Below are 16816 nucleotides of genomic sequence, written 5' to 3'. Positions count from 1 at the left end.
TCATCAATGTGCTCTTTTAGCGTTGGTCGATGCCTTTCGTCTTGTAAGTGTAGAGCTGCTAGCAAACGGGGCGCCATTCTCCGTGTGCTCCTCCTCGGCCATCTAGCTCTCCCCCCCACGTCTCCTACTGCCGCGTCAATGCTTTCCAACCACGGAGTCATCATCATCATCGATGATGATCATCGTCGTCATCAATGTGCTCTTTATCGTTGGTCGATGCTTTTCGAATTTGAAAAAAACGGCTCGGGCGTGAGCTGCCGCAACCGGTCGCCATTTTTCCTTTGTCTAACATTCTCATCTCCTGCTCGACGCTCTAGCTCCGCCTCTACTGACGCCCACCCGATCTTGTCAAAAGAGAGTCATCGCTGCCCTCTAGGGGCCAAAAATAGTCATTAGGCTCAAAAAACCTGATTGAAATTTTCACCACATCTCTGGAAGGCTTGCCGGCACCCGTTTCAAAATAAAAAATAAAAAAATTGGATGACGTCTTTAGACGTCATTGGCAGCGCTCCGTAGGTTTTTACTTGACGTCTTTAAACGTCAGTGGCAGTGAAAGAGTTAAGTGTAATCCTTGCGTGTTCAAAATAATTGCATTGAGATCTGATAAAGAAGCTTTCTTTGCAAAGATTTATTTGAGAGCTCTCAAAGACACAGTTAGGGAACCGACATCTGAAAGCAATGTCGAGCCCCCAAGTATGTACCAGACTAAAAAAAAAACTTCTACTCATTTATAATCAAAAGATAAAAGGTTCCTCTTCCCGCCTCTTGATTTGAACAAAGGACAGACATGTCGACTCCTAGGTTGAACAAAGGTGTAATGTTGATGGTAAACAGACATCTTTATACAGTTCCCCTTCTTGCTCGGGGAACAGATAAGATTACACAGGATTTGACCTTAGACCTTCAGTTTTTACGACCAACTGACTACTGACAACAGACTCTGATAACTTCATGCACATTCCTATCGTCAATAGCTTTGAGGGTAAGAAGATCAAATAAAGTTCACAAAATCATTATCCCACTGTATTCTTTTAACTACTCTCATGATTATATCACATCTATATGCTTATAAGTAAATTTAAAAACAGGTAAAATTATAAATTGAAAATGTTAAATGTCTTCAGAGTGTAATTGTATGTTCAACATGGTATCTACTTTGTAAATTTATGTATGTATTTAAAATTGTATTGATTGTATTGCTCATATAAGCCATCGGCTAACTCTGCACAGTTTTCTTGTATATCTTATGGAAGACTGCTCATGCGCATTACTACATTAAAATCCTCTTGACACTCACTGAATCACAGAAGACCTTTTACATGGTGTCAAATGGCAATCTTCCACTATAAAATTAATCAGATATGATAAATCCCTGCAGGATTCATCCAGATATTCATAATTTCCAACAACATATACCTCTGTCTTTCTGGTGGATGCTTGGAAATGAAGTGTAGGCTCTGTAGCAGCTATAGTGGTACCTGGCCTCCACTGCAACCCTATCTTTTCCACAAATGCGCATCAGAATTGATTCATCGTGTTTTGCCCCTGCTGCATCACGTAGGTCTTCCTGGGAAAATTATGTGGAATCAGTGTTTTAAGTGGAAAAAAATATGTGCCGGTACTCCCATAATTCCACTATATATATATATATATATATATATATATATATATATATACGATGATGCATTCTCGGCTTAAGTCTCTTCCACCAAAACAATTCTCTTAATAATCCTTTTCCTATTTTTGTTCCACTCTACTGTTAGCCTTTTCAAATTCTTCTTCTAGACGCCGTCTCCTCTCACTCAAATCATCCATCATAATTTTTTAACCATCTCATTTATATGTTTTTTAAAATTTATGGATCAATTTAAATTCCTAGACATTTTGTGAACTCAACTTTATTAATAGGTCTGATATTTAAATTCATACCACTGTGTTTATGTTAATCCTAAAAACACAAAAAAAAACACTAGTTGCAAGTCTCCTATCAAATCTTGAAAGACTGATCTTATTCAGGCAAGTCATCGTAATCCACATGTACTATTCTAAACTATTGATTCAGTACTCAAACCTCCTCAACCCTACCTGTACAAACTCTTCCCCTGTATTGTGCAATAGTTTCCTTCAGTTTTTCATTGATAAGATTGCCAAAGCTAGAGCTCTCACCACCAACAACATCACCTTTGACCCCTCCATTCAGGTCCCTTGCTCGGTGGTGCTAAATTAATTTGAAGCCATTTCATTGAGCTCTTTAGAAGATGTTGTTCGCCAGATTAAGCCATCAGATCAGGCTCGCCATATGATTCTGTTCCCCCTCATTTCTTCAAAGTGGTTCTCCCAAGTATCGGTAAATCGGTCTTGGCTATTATCAACAGTAGCCTATCTTCTGGTGGAGTCCCCAAACAATTTAAACATGCTGTGGTGTAACCACTGCTGAAGAAACCCGGTCTATACCAATGTGCGCTGTCAAATTTTAGGCCCATTTCTAAACTGGCTTTCATCTAAAAAAAAAAATTGGGAAAAAGTGGTATACATGCAACTAAGCACTTTCTTGGACGCAAATAACATCTTGGAGGTTTTCCAGTCAGGTTTTAAGACAATGCATAGCACAGTCAGCCCTGCTACGAGTTTTTAATGACAACCTCCTGGCAAATGACACTGGAGAATATGTATGTCTTGTTCTGTTGGATCTGACTGCAGCGTTTGATACAGTATTGTGTTGGTTCGTTTTCAGCACCAGGTGGGCATTAGTGGTAGTGCTCTTGAGTGGTTTACATCCTATTTGGCTGACAGAACGTTCTGTGTTAGCCTTGCCATAGTCAGTGGGGCAGTCGAAGTCACTGAAATGGTTGGAAAACTCCTCTGTGGCAGGGCCCTAGGGGTGGATGAGGTTCACCCGGAGTTCCTAAAGGCTCTGGATGTTGCGGGGCTGTCGTGGTTGACACGCCTCTACAACAATGCGTGGACATCGGGGACAGTGCCTCTGGATTGGCAGACAGGGGTGGTGGCCCCCCCTTTTTAAGAAGGGGGACCGGAGGGTGTGTTACCAGCCTTCCTGGTAAGGTCGATCCAAGGGTCCGTCAGGAAGTCGAATCTCGGGTGAAGGAGGAGCAGTGTGGGTTTCGTCCCGGCCATGGAACACTAGCTCTCAGCAAACCCTCATCAGGATCCCTTGAGGGTGCGTGGGAATTCGCCCAACCAATCCACATGTGTTTTGTGGACTTGGAGAAGGCATTCGACCATATCCTTCGGGGAGTTTGTGGGGGGTGCTTTGTGAGTACCCGCGGGGTGTTTGGTCCCTGTACGACCAGTGTCAGAGTTTGGTCCGCATTGCCGGTAGTAAGTCAAATTAATTTCCAGTAAGGGTGGGATTCTGCCAAGGTTGCCTAAGAACCTTACCAATTCTGTTCATAACTTTTATGGACAGAATTTCTAGGCGCAGCCGAGGCGTTGAGGGGGACCGGTTTGGTGGCCTCAACATTGCACCTCTACTTTTTGTGGATGATGTGGTGCTGTTGGCTTCTTCAAGCCCTGATCTCCAACTCTCACTGGAGCGGTTCGCAGCCAAGTGTGAAGCAGTTGGGATGAAAATCAGCACCTCCAAATCCGAGAACATGATCCTCAGTTCGAAAAGGGTGGAGTGCCCACTCCAATTCTGGGATGAGATACTGCCCCAAGTGGAGGACTTCAAGTATCTTAGGGTCTTGTTGACGAGTGAGGGTAGGATGGAGCGGGAGATTGACAGGCGGATGGATGCAGCGTCAGCATTGATGCGGACTCTGTATCGGTCCGTTGTGGTGAAGAAGGAGCTGAGTCGAACGGCAAAGCTCTCAATTTACCGGTCGAACTCCGTTCCTACCCTTGCCTATGGTCATGAGCTGTGGGTCGTGACTAAGGCTGAACGATTAATTGTTTTGCAATTAAATCGCGGTTTGACAAAACGTGGTTACGTAATCGTGAAAGGCTGCAATTTAAATGCTCGTTGAAACGGAGCTGAAGGATGAAAAGGGGTGGGGTGCAGGAACGTCATCACTGTAACTAAAGCCTGGCGCCATAAGTGCACGTAATTTTTGTGATTTTATTTTTTGTCTCATGAGATTGAAATGAGTGTCTAACATGTTCTATTTCGTCCCTCGCGACCGCCAGGTGGCAGTGCTGAAACAGCACAGAAATCCCCCACGCGCATGCGCCACTCGAGAAAGAATTCATAAAAGGACATTTCCAGTTCTGGCTGACTGATCCTCATGTATAAAAGGGAATCGTAGCCGGAACCTAGTCTCTTTAACCTCGCGCGGTCACTCACGGCGTTTACCACTGTTTTTCGTCGCTGGTGGCCTGTGATCTTGTTGATCGGGGCAGCGGGGTTCCCCGCCCCTCTTGGCTGTGACGGCTTAGTGTATTTGTACTTTTGAAATTTATATATGGGCGTTAGAGCTCCCCTTCCATCTTTACATGATCTCCGCTCTTCATCGCTGAGTGCGGCTTCAAGTTTGTAAAGTATGCCTGGTGGATGTCAGCGACTGTTGATGTCTTGCCTACGGTTACTTAGACTTGTTTTGAATACAACTCACTAGTGTTGGTAAAGTTATTTCGTATCCTTTCTTAGCTTGTATTGCCTCTCAACTTATGTGGCTCCGTACGTGGGTCGCCAGCCGCCTTGATGTTGTTGACTTCTGCTAGTATATGACGACACAGACGTTCACTTACGTGTTGCTGTGAGCACTTGTGAATTAGTTTATTCCGTTGGTGAAGAGGCCGGTTTTTCGCCTTCTCTCTCACACGAAGAAAGCAGCCTTTTGACTTGCGCACACTCATTGCACGTCGATTGGTGGCTGCTATGGACGACGAGGCTCGCTGCAAGCACTGTGTCAGTCCTTCTTGCCCAAAGAGGGACGCACTGATTGCTGTCTCAACTGTCTCGCAGTGGCGAGCTCTGATGCGGCGGGCCACACTCTGGTGAACACAACTGATGTTGCGCCTCACCAGGACGAAGCGGCTCTCCAGGGGCGGTCATCGTCGCCGGTGGTTTGGCAGCAATCGGAGCACTGGAACGCAAAGTGTGTGCTAATGACACGAGGCGTAAGTTTGCTAGCCTTGCCAGGCTCCGTCAAACTGGGGGGAGCCGCCCCTCTGTCACGTACTGGGCAGTCCTTTCGGCCTACGGGGAGATACGGGCCTCGTCGTTCCACATGAGGCCATGTCACGGACGCCCGTGGGGTTCGCCCCTCTGGCCGAGGACCCCATGGACAGCCTTAAACTTCAGGCAACACGCCCCATCCCTCCTGGATTTAAAGGTCCGGGATTGATCCCAAGGGGCCGGCAGTCGGTTACTTTTCCTGTCACCGGCTCAACTACTGGGCTGCCCTCGCTTCGGACCCATGGGTGCTTTTAACCTTGTCTCATAGGTACAGGATTCAGTTCTGACGCCGGCCCCGTCTCTCCATCTGGGTCAGAGAGACTGTCATCAGCGACCTGAAAAAGGCACTAGCTCTGGATTAAGAGCTAGCGACCCTCCTCGCCAAGTCCGCTATCGAAGCAGTGGATCCCTTGGCTCAACCAGTGGGATTCTACCCCTACTTCCTAATTCCAAAAAAGACAGGCAGACTGCGCCCTATCTTAGATCTGAAAGGTCTCAACCGGTACCTCAGAGTTTTTCCCTTCCGTATGCTAACTACGTCAGCCCCTTTGAGGACAATCGTCCGAGGGGAATGGTTCACGTCAATCGATCTGTGCTCCTCAGCACAGAAAATTTCTCCGCTTTGCCTACAGGGGTCACCACTGGCATTTCAGAGTACTTCCATTTGGGCTGTTACTCTCTCCCAGAGTGTTCACATGTGTATTGAAGGTGGCACTTGCACTCCTGCAGTCGAGGGGCATAAAGGTGCTCCTTTACTTGGACGACTGGCTGATATGCACTCACGACTTGGGCTCAAGGTCAACCTGGAGAAGTCCTCTCTTGTTCCCTCTCAGCAGACTCTGTTCATCGGAATGTCGTTGGAAACCACCTCCATGACTGCTCAACCGTCCCCACAGAGGGTCGACAATGTGCTACGTCTCATCTCTCTCTTCCGTGCCAATGGGATGCTGCCTTATGTCCTTTTTCTGCGTCTGCTGGGCAAGTTAACAACCCTGACGGCACTTGTGCCATTGGGTCTGCTGTCGGTGCGACCGTTGCAACGGTGGCTGCTCCGCTTCCGGCGCAACCCGCTGCTAGACCGTCGGAAGCGTCTCAAGAGTGTCCAGCCGGTTCATGGGTGCTCTTGCACCTTGGGGTCGCCGCTCTGTTCTATTGGCGGGAGTCCCATTGGGGGTGTTACCCACACGTCATGAAGTTATCACCACCGATGCCAGCCTAAGTGGATGGAGTGCAGTTTTGGCAACACAGGACGGCTCAAGGCCTGTGGTCTGCAGGGGACAGATCGCTGCACATCAATGGGCTAGAGCTGCGGGCTGTGCAACTGGCCCTGATTAATTTTCTGCCCCGAATGTCTTCGTCAGCATCCCGACGGGGCAGGGGTCACATTGTGGCCAAATGCTGCTTTTGTGCCCAAAGTTTTGTCTGGCTCTCCAGCCAACCACCTTATTCGTCTCGCTCGTTTTGCTCAGCCGTCAACGGATGGGGATGGCACTCCAGGTCTTTGTTGTCCTGTGAGGGCGCTCCGCTCTTATTTGGACGTCATGTTTCCGTACATCCACCCAGCTTTGTGTCTTACGACGGCCCGAATAAAGGCGCTGCTGTGTCCAAGCAACGCCTCTCCCATTGGATCGGGGAGGTATTTGGCAGTCGTATCGGGTCTATGCGCAGTTACTCCACCAGGGGTGTGTCTACCTCATGGGCTGTTCTGAAAGGAGTGAGTTTGAGCGAGAAGGTTCTGAGAGACTCGGTTCCGGCTACGATCCCTTTTTATACATGAGGATCATGTCAGCCGAAACCCGTGAAATGTCCTTTTAGGAATTCTTTCTTGAGTGACGCATGCGCGTGGGGGATTTCCTTGCTGTTTCAGCACCGCCACCTGGCGGTCGTTCGGGACTCATAGAACCGTAGTTACTGTACATACGTAACTGTCGTTTAATCTGTTTGATCTTGGTTTTAAAAACCGTAATGTCGAGCGCTTTGTAAACTGAGTGTACACGCAAGTGTGTGGCAGCGGCTGATAAATTTGATAGGTCTGTACACTGCAAAAACTGAAATTAAGTTAGATATAATTTCTTAAATTTAACCTAAATTTGCTTATTTTGATTTGACGAGTTATTTTTAATTAAAATTAAATTGTCAGGCAAGATCATTGTGCTTATTTTAAGATACTTATTACTTAATTATTTTATTTGATCAAGCAGTCATGGCATTGAGTGTTAACAGCCAGTTTTAATTAGTGTGAGGATTAAAACAAGCATTTCCCACATTTTAAGATGACAAATAAGAAACATCAAAGGTCCTGAACTCGGGTTTCATAAGTTTTCTTATTTTTTCCTTTGTTTCAGAACCAGCTCAGTGGTCTAGTGGTAGAGTGCCTACCCTCAGTCTTGAAGGTTGTGGGTTCAATTCCTGTCTGGGTCATGACAAAGAAAATGGGACCTGATACCTCACTGCTAGATACTCAGCCTATAAATTATCCAAGCGTAAAAAAAAATACTTAAAAATACTAATACTGACTTTTAAGAAAATAGTTTTTATTTATTACATCTTGAAAATAGTGAACATTACTTGTTTTTAGTCTAAAAATACTATTTTCAAGACCGCAGTGGTTGAAATGGGCCTAGTATTATATTCTTATTTTTCAAAATCCTACAGGTAAATTTAAGTAAAAATGTCTTCTTCTGTTGGCAGATAATTTGCTTATTTTAAGTAATTTTTATTTTATTTTACTATATTTTTCTTACATTTTCTACAGTCCATTTTGCAGTGTACGTGGCCATATGTTGTGTCATCCGATTTCATGAATGACAAAATGATTATTGCTCGTCATGACTCACCGTCAATTAGGTGCCGCCGCAGCCTCCTTTAATGTACATGTATTGTAGCATTGGTGAACTAATCAGGCCAAGCGGCGAACAAACAACAACTCTTGAGTGACAATTCGCAAGTAACTGTCGGCCTTAACCACACTAGCACACAGCAGCTCCAAAAACCGCTTAGCTTACCAAAACAAGTCTGTGTTGCCTTCGGACCGTCCAGACCATGGGAAACTACCCAACCCGCGACCTACCCACAAGGATTGCTACAAAATGCTAGTGTTTTTTTAAATCAAATAGGAAAATGTTACGTCATATAAGCAGGTATAATTTTACTTTGCCTACACTTTAGCATGTGTGAGTTTACTGACTGGAGATCGCTAAGTTTCATTTTTTAAATATGTATATTGCATTTATTTATTGATAATGCATTGTTTAAAAAGTGCAGTGTTTACATGTCACATGTTTTATGCAACATGAAAAGTTGGATATGTTGAAATGGTAAATTGTAACAGTAACTGTAATTGTAGTAGAAAAACTGTGATATTAAGTTTAATTTGCATTTATCTTAATATCCTGAAATATATTATATATCTGGGTAAAAAGTTAATTGAAAAGGACCTTGAAAAAAATCTGCATATGACATTGCGATCGGAATTTTTTGGGGGAAAAAATCACAATTAGATTATTTTTCATAATCATTCAGCCCTAGTTGTGACCGAAAGAGCTAGATCCCGGATACAAGTGGCCGAAATGAGTTTCCTCTGCGTTGAGAGGAACTAGTTGAGGTGGCCTGGGCATTTGGTTCGAATGCCTCCTGGACGTCTCCCTGGAGAGGTGTTCCGGGCATGTGCCACTGGCCGGAGGCCCCGGGCATGACCCAGGACACGCTGCAGAGGTCATGTCTCTCGGCTGGCCTGGGAACGCCTTGGGATCCCACTGGAGTAGCTGGTTGAAGTGGCTGGGGGGAGAGAAGTCTGGGCTTTCCTGCTAAAACTGCAATACATATATAAATATTGTTTTCTTTTTATATTTTTTTCTTTCTTTTTTTCTTGAAGGAAAAATATGAAACATGAGATGGGTAAGAGTGCTATCTAAATTACGGCAGTACTTGACAACGTCATAGGTACTTTTATAGCACAATAGACCAGGAAATAAGTCCTAAAAGAACAAGACTGAGTTGCATACACGCAACATGTCATAGCGTGACGTGGACTGGACAAAAAATGTATATAAGAAAATGTCCAATACATATTCTTTTTTTTTTTTTTTTTTTTTTTTTTTTTTTTTTTCTGGGAGATCTCAGTATTGATCATTTGAAATGTCATCATCATTGTTCTCCCTTTTTTTTTTTTTTTTTTTTTTGTATGTGTGTTTGTGCGTGTGTGCGTGCGTGTGTGTGTGCGTGCGTGCGAAAAAAAAAAAAATAAATAAGAATTCCCATACCGTTCACCTAAACCGAACACTTCAAAATCCAGCCAGAGTCGTGGGGCCGCCAGGAGACCCAAAGGGGGACCAAAGAAAAGAAAGAAAAGCGAAGCCCAGCACCGACCAGACACCACCCACCGGGCCACTAACCTTCACCAACCCCAAAGACATCCCAACTCCAACAAATCAGGGAAACCTCAAGGGCCCAAAGGAGAAACTGAGGAAAGGTAGAAAGGACAGACGAAGCAGAGTGAGATCCACAGACACCAGCCTCCACCGAATCAATGACCTGAGGGAGAAACAAATTGTGTCTGAGTCTCGATAGATGCTGGTGTGGTGGATCTAGCATGCATGAAAATCTCCACCAAAGAGGGGAGCCGTCGACCCCCGCCAGGACAGAGCAAGCGCAACGCCTCAGGGCCCCCCAGGCCGCGGCCGCGCCAAAGGACGACCCCCGGGCCCCGCAGGGGCCACCGGCCGGAGAGCAAACCCCGGAGCAGGAGCGCCCCCCACCCCAACGCGGCCCGCGCCCCCAACCCAACGCAGCAGGACGGGGCACTGCAGGCCCACCAGGCATCCCACCGGCCCACAACCCCCGCTCCCCCCGCGACCCCCCCCGCCCCCCACCCCCGCCACCCACCCCAACCCAGCCCCAACCGCCCCCAGGTCCCCAAATCCCCAGACACCCTCCCCACCCCAGCACCCCCCACCCGGCACCCCCACCACCACCCCCCCACCAACCAAGCCGCCCCCGCCCCCCGCCCCCACCCCCACCAACCGACAGCCCCCCAGCCCCCGACCCCAGACCCCGGGGACACACCGCACCCAGGCATCCGCGCCGAAGAGGGGGCCGGGCAGCGGAGCGGAGAGGGCACCCGCGCCCACCCCACCACGCGGAGGGACGGAACACCAGGGGCAGAAGGGGAGATGGGGGCACCGGAGGACGGGCGGCATCCCCGAACCCCAGGCCCAGCGGGGAGAGGCCCCGGTCGTCACCCCAACGATCAAAGTGAAAAACTAACCCTGTTACTAAGTTCGCCAGCTCGCCGACTGGCGAACTCTACCCCTAAACCGTGTGTGTGACCCCACCCAGTGTATATACATAAGTGTGTGTGTGTGTGGTGCATTAAAATTGGGGGCAGGTGAACCGGAGCAGAGGGAAATGATATCCCCCCCTGCTCCGATCCATCCGCCCCCCAGGCATGTCAATGAGCGTATGTGGTGCATTAAAATAAATTAATGGGGGGGGGGGGTGCACACGGACAGGCGACCGCAGCACTGCTTCATACCGCGGCCGCCCCAACCGATGCCCCCCCCCCCCCCAGTTGTGTGGTGCATTAAAATTTGGAGGGGAGCTGCAGGGCGGAGACGGTGTCTCCACCCCACCCCACTCCCCCCAAAGTGTGTTATGTGCCCTAAAATGTATTGTGCAAAACTAGTGCAGTGAGTTAAGAGGAGCGACCAGCTGGGCCCCCCCCAACCGGGCGGGGGGGGGGAGGCGCACCCGCCCACCAAAACCCCCACCCACCCCACCGGGACCCCGGCGGGGCTTGCCCCCCGGATACCGGGGCCCGCCCGAAGTGCCCGGAGGCCCACCGGAGCGGGGCGGGCACAACACCAATCCCGCCCACTCCCCCGGCCCCCGGAGCGCCGAGACCCGGGCCACGGACGGAACCCCCGGCCTAGGGGAGGGGGAGGAGGGCGGACAGGGGAGGGGGAGGGGACGGGGGAAGGAGACGACAGGAAGGGCAGGAGGCAGCAGCAGGGCCGCAGAGAGAGGGGGAGAGGAGGAGGAAGGGCGACGAGGGAGAAGGGACAGGGAGGCGGAGGACGGGCGGGGAGAGGTGAAGAGGGAGAGGAAGCAAGGGGGAGGAAGGGGGAGGGGAGAGGGAACCACGGGGCACCCCGGCGGCCCACAGGCCCCGACCCGCGTCGCCGGACCCAGAGCGACGGACCGCGCCGGGGCGGCGCCGCCCCGGACACCAGGGAGAGCCCCGCAACACAGCACCCACCACGAGACCCAGGGAACGACCAAGACGCAGCCGCCACCCAGCAGCCAACAGAGGGGCAGACCCGCCCACGCCCAGCCAGGGGGGACAGCACCTGTAGCGTTAGTCCCCTGGCATGCAGTGAATCCGAATATTAGCCTTTAGTGCCCATTGGAGGTGAATCTGTTCGATCCTGTTGGCAGCAACTGGGTTCCTGACTATAAAAACACAACCATTAGTAACAAACTGCCAAATGCAGAGACATCAATGTAAGTTATCACGATGTGGTGGCTCTCGCTAACAGGCAGAATTAAATAACCAGAATTAGGTTAAAATATTCTATATACGTAGACCATATTTCTATGAATTTTGATATTTGTTTTTTATTTGAGGCCGATATTTTTTCCATTAAAATGTGATTTATGAGGAGGTTAGACCATTGGTCGATATTCAGAGTTTGTTTATTTTTCCAGTTAACAAGAATTGTTTTTTTAGCGATAGTAAGGGCTACAAGTGTAGATTGAAATTGTTTATGTGGTAGGTCAGTTGTTGTTAGGTCACCTAGCAAACACAAGTTTGGAGATAAAGGTATCCTATAGTACAAGATAGCGGAAAGTTTTTCTAAGACTTTAGTCCAGAAATACATAACCGGGGTGCATAACCATAAAGCATGAAAATAAGTGTCTGTAGTGTTTTGTAAACACTGGAGACAAATGTCGGAGTCGGAGAGGCCCATTTTCTTCATCATATATTGAGTAATGTATGTTCTATGGATTATTTTGTATTGGATAAGTTGTAAATTTGTGTGTTTTGTCATTTTAAATGCATTTTCACAAACTTGAATCCAAAAGTCAGATTCCGGAGCTATAGACAAGTCTGTCTCCCATTTTAAGATGGGTAAAGACATTTTATCCGTATATGAAAGTAACTTATATATTTTTGAAAGTTTTTTTGTTGTTGTCGGAGAGAGCTTGGTAATATCTTTAGCTAAGCCAGGTGGTTGGAGCGTACCCTGAAGTGTTGGAATTTGTTTCTTTATCATATTTTTAACTTGCAGATAATGTAAAAAATTTCCGTTTGTTATTTTGTATTTTTGGAGCAAAGATGTATATGATATAAACATATTATCTGAGAAGAGATGGTGAAGATGTGTGATTCCTTTCTGCTCCCACACACCTAAATAAAACGTTTGGTTGTTAATTCGAAAGTCAGGGTTATGCCATAGGGGAGAAAGCCCACAGGGCTCCACTTGGGCTTTTGTAATTTCTAATGCCTTCCACCAAGCAGTCAGGGTGGCGGAGATCATTGGGTTTTTAAAACAATTATGTCGCTTAATCGATGTTGTAATAAAGAGTAAATCTAGAAGTCTGAGGTTATTACAATCCTTCTGTTCTAGTTCCAGCCAACAGTTAGTATCTCTGTTGGGTTGTGCCCATAGAACGATATATTGTAGCTGGTTAGCTATATAGTAGTACATAAAATTTGGTGCCTCTAGGCCACCTTTGGATTTACTTTTCTGAAGAGTAGATAGACTAATCTTTGCTTTTTTTTTTTTCCAGTAAAATTTTGTAACGGCTGAGTCCAACAACTGGAACCATTTAGCCGTAGGTTTAAATGGAATCATTGAGAAAAAATAGTTTATTTTAGGTAAAACTTTCATTTTAACGGTGGCTATTCGTCCTATTAAAGAAATAGGAAGATTATTCCAGCGTTCCAAGTCACTATGAATGTTATCCAGAAGTGGAGAAAAATTTAAATGAATTAAATCAGTTAATTTAGGTGAGATTTTTATGCCTAAGTATTTTAAATTACCTATAGGAAATGAGTAATGTGGGTCCTGGCTTGCAGGGTTCCATGAATTTTCTGTAATAGGTAGAAGTGTTGATTTTGTCCAGTTAATAGAATAATCTGACAACTGTGAGAATTTAGTTATTAAGTTAAATACTTCCCCTAACGAAATCGCCGGGTTTTCTAGATAAAGTAAAATATCATCGGCATATAGATTAATTTTATGTTCTGTTACCCCAGAGTGAATTCCTTGAATCCTTCTTTCCTGGCGTATGGCTATTGCAAGTGGCTCGATAAATATTGCAAATAATAAAGGGGATAGTGGGCATCCCTGTCTTGTGCCTCTCTGTAAAATAAAGCTCTTAGATATAATCCCGTTAGTAGTAACTGTAGCTTTGGGAGAATCATATAATACTGACACCCAGTGGATAAATGATTTCCCAAAGCCAAATTTATTTAAAACAGCAAAGAGGAAGGACCAGTTAACTTTGTCAAAAGCTTTTTCTGCATCCAACGATATAATAACTGCCTTCTTATCATGCCGCTGTGACATGCTAATAAGGTTAAAGAGCCTCCTAATATTATTAGTAGAGTGGCGATCTTTAATAAAGCCTGTTTGGTCGCTATGAATAATTGTCGAGATTACTGTTTCTAATCTAGATGTGAAAGCCTTAGTAATAATTTTGATATCAGTGTTAATTAGTGAAATCGGACGGTAACTTGATGGAAGGGTGGGGTCTTTTTCTGGCTTTAATAAAAGTTTAATTGCTGCTGTATTCATGTGTGGACGTATGTAACCATTAGTTTTAATTTCTGTTACTACTCTTAAGAATAGCGGAGCAAGCATTAACCAGTAGTGCTTAAAAAATATAGCCGGATAACCATCTGGGCCAGGTGCCTTGCCATTAGGCATACTATCTAGAGCACTGTACAACTCGTTTATAGTAAGTGGCGCTTCTAACATATCTTTATATTCAGTAGTTAACTGAGGCATATTTAAGCTACTGAGGAATGCCTCAATATGCTCAGGGTTAGGTTTGTTAGTTTCTGAGTATAGGTTGCGATAATAGTTATAAAAAATTTGATTAATTTCTTCTGGTGATTGTGTACATTCACCAGTTGTCCCTTTAATAGCCGTTATAAGAGATTTTTCCCGATTGCGTTGAAGTTGGTTTGCAAGAAATTTACCTGATTTGTTATTATATTCAAAGTTGTTGTATCTCAATTGTTGTATTATAAACTCTGTCTTTTTAGTTAGCATATCGTCTAACTGTATTTTTGTATTTTGTAAGTCAGTCCATATTTGGTCATTTGGGTTTATTGCGTACTCATCCGTCAGTTGTTTAATTTTATCTTCCAAGTCATTTTCAAATTTTTGATCCTGTTTCTTTTTATAAGATGAATATGATATAATTTTACCTCTAATTACTGCTTTCCCAGCTTCCCAGAGAAGAGATGGCGATAGGCCTGGAGAGTCATTTATTTCCAAAAAGTCTGCCCACTCTTTCCTTATAATTTTATCAAACTCTGCATCGTTTAGCAGAGAGATGTTAAAACGCCATGTTGGTGGTGGTTTAAAAGTATAATCAACTTGTAGGGAAAGTGAGACTGGTGCGTGGTCGCTAATAATAATAGGATGTATTTTTGTAACAGTTTTATCAGCAATAGAGTTATTTGTAAGAAAATAATCAATTCTTGAAAAAGACCGGTGTACAGCGGAAAAGAAGGTAAATTCCTTCTTATTTGGGTTTTTAAGTCTCCAGCTGTCGACGAGGCCAAAATCATCCATATATTCCCCTATTACTTTAGTAGATTGTAATCGCCTTATACATGTTGTGTTATTAGAACGGTCTATTAATGGATTTAAGACTGTGTTAAAGTCTCCTCCAATAATAATAGTAGAGTTCGCTGCTAAATCAAACAGCTGAGAGAAAAATTCATGGAAAAAGGCCGGATCATCATTATTAGGGGCATATAAATTGCCAAGTGTATATATCTTATTAAATATAGTTATCTGAATAATAATGTATCGGCCCTCTGGGTCTGTTATTGTATTATTTAGAGTAAAGAGTAAATTCTTATGTATGAGTATACAGACTCCTCTTTGTCTGCTGTTATAAGGGGCAGAGTATGCTTGGCTAAAATTCTTATCAATAAGTAATTTTTCTTCAGATTTTTGTAGGTGGGTTTCTTGCAGGAGGCAAATATCTGCTTTTAATTTTAAGAGATGGTCTAAAGTTTTTATTCTTTTTGCCTGTGAGCGAGCGCCACAAACATTCCAGGAAACCAGAACTAATTTATGCATACAAACAATATAGGCTCAGTCCTGTGTAAATATCTGCATAGGCCATTTGTCAATACTGGCATGTTATAGGATAGAATCAAAGTAGTTAGGTGATTTATATAATTTGTGTAAAATATAAGGAAATGTGTAAGTAAATATAACAGTGAAAAAACGGGTAGGGATGTGAAAGTGAAGGACGTTAGTGGGGAGTTAAACAACATTATAATACACCAGTAACTGGTAACCCAAGCGAGATTTTTTTTTTTTTTTGTTTAAATCTACTTTTAGATATAGTTATGTATTATTATTATATTTATAATATAGCGTAAACATAATGAGTATTCATATTTTAGGTTTTATAACCACATATACATTATATGTATATGTATATGTATACGTATACATCTAATAATCAAACAAAGTTTAGTTCCATCGATGCTAATTAGAACAGCCAGGGAGTGGAGTTGGGGTTCCGGAATAGTTGGCCATCGATGTATAGTTTATCAACGACCATCATAGTCCGTTTACCCTCCTGCCTATTTTGTTTCATTATAGGAAACAGTACCTTTCGCCGCTCATTAATCTCTCTAGGGAATTGGTCATTCATTCCGAATGAGGTCCCTTTAAGCTCCCGTCCTTTACTTTTAACAAATACTTTTTGTTTAAAATGCTCAAATTTGGCGATAATAGGACGGGGTCTATTGCCCCTACGGGCTCCAAGCCGATGTACCCGGTGAAAGGAGATGTTATTTACCGTCTCCTGAGGAATTTTTAACGATGTCGTCATAAATTTTTTTATCTCAACCTCTGGATTGTCAGAGGTGTTCTCGGATATACCTGAGAATATTAAATTATCCTGCATGCTACGGGATTGAACATCCAGAATAGTTTCTTTTAGCATTTTATTTTCCTTTTTAATGGTTTCTAACTCGGCTGAAACAGTCACGAGTGTAGCGTGTATCTCGGCATTGTTGCGTTGGAGATCATTTATTTGTTGGCTGAAGAATTCCATACTTACCTTAAGTCCAATACATATTCTAATAAAAAGTAAATGAAAAATAATCATTTTTTTATCCGTTGTGTGGGTCAATTTGACAAAAATTTCAGGTTAATTCACACGTCGTCTCAAATGTCAAAAAAACGTTGCAGAAATGTTGCAGAATGACACAACCTCATATTAAATTCAACATTCGCAACATTTGGCAACATTCACAGCTCAGCAAGATATGGCTTTTAAGTTCTTGACTCATGCTCCATAGCAGGGGTGGCCAAGTTCGGTCCTAGAGAGCCCCTATCATGCCTGTTTTCCATGTCTCCCTCCTTCAGCACAGCTGAATCTAATGATCAGCTCATCAGCATGCTTTGCAGAAGCCTG

At 44.6% G+C, this 16816-nt stretch overlaps 1 protein-coding gene across 25 annotated transcripts in view; it reads left to right on the top strand.

The window, feature by feature from the left end:
- Positions 1-16816, top strand: part of ak7b (adenylate kinase 7b) — a 157022-nt gene that overhangs the window by 76525 nt on the left and 63681 nt on the right. The window lies entirely within an intron of this gene.

This window comes from Vanacampus margaritifer, chromosome 1, assembly GCF_051991255.1.
Source record: "Vanacampus margaritifer isolate UIUO_Vmar chromosome 1, RoL_Vmar_1.0, whole genome shotgun sequence".
Classification (NCBI taxonomy): Eukaryota; Metazoa; Chordata; class Actinopteri; order Syngnathiformes; family Syngnathidae; genus Vanacampus; species Vanacampus margaritifer.
The sequence above is the reverse complement of the archived record's forward strand: the minus strand, read 5'-3'. Positions and strand labels throughout refer to the sequence as shown.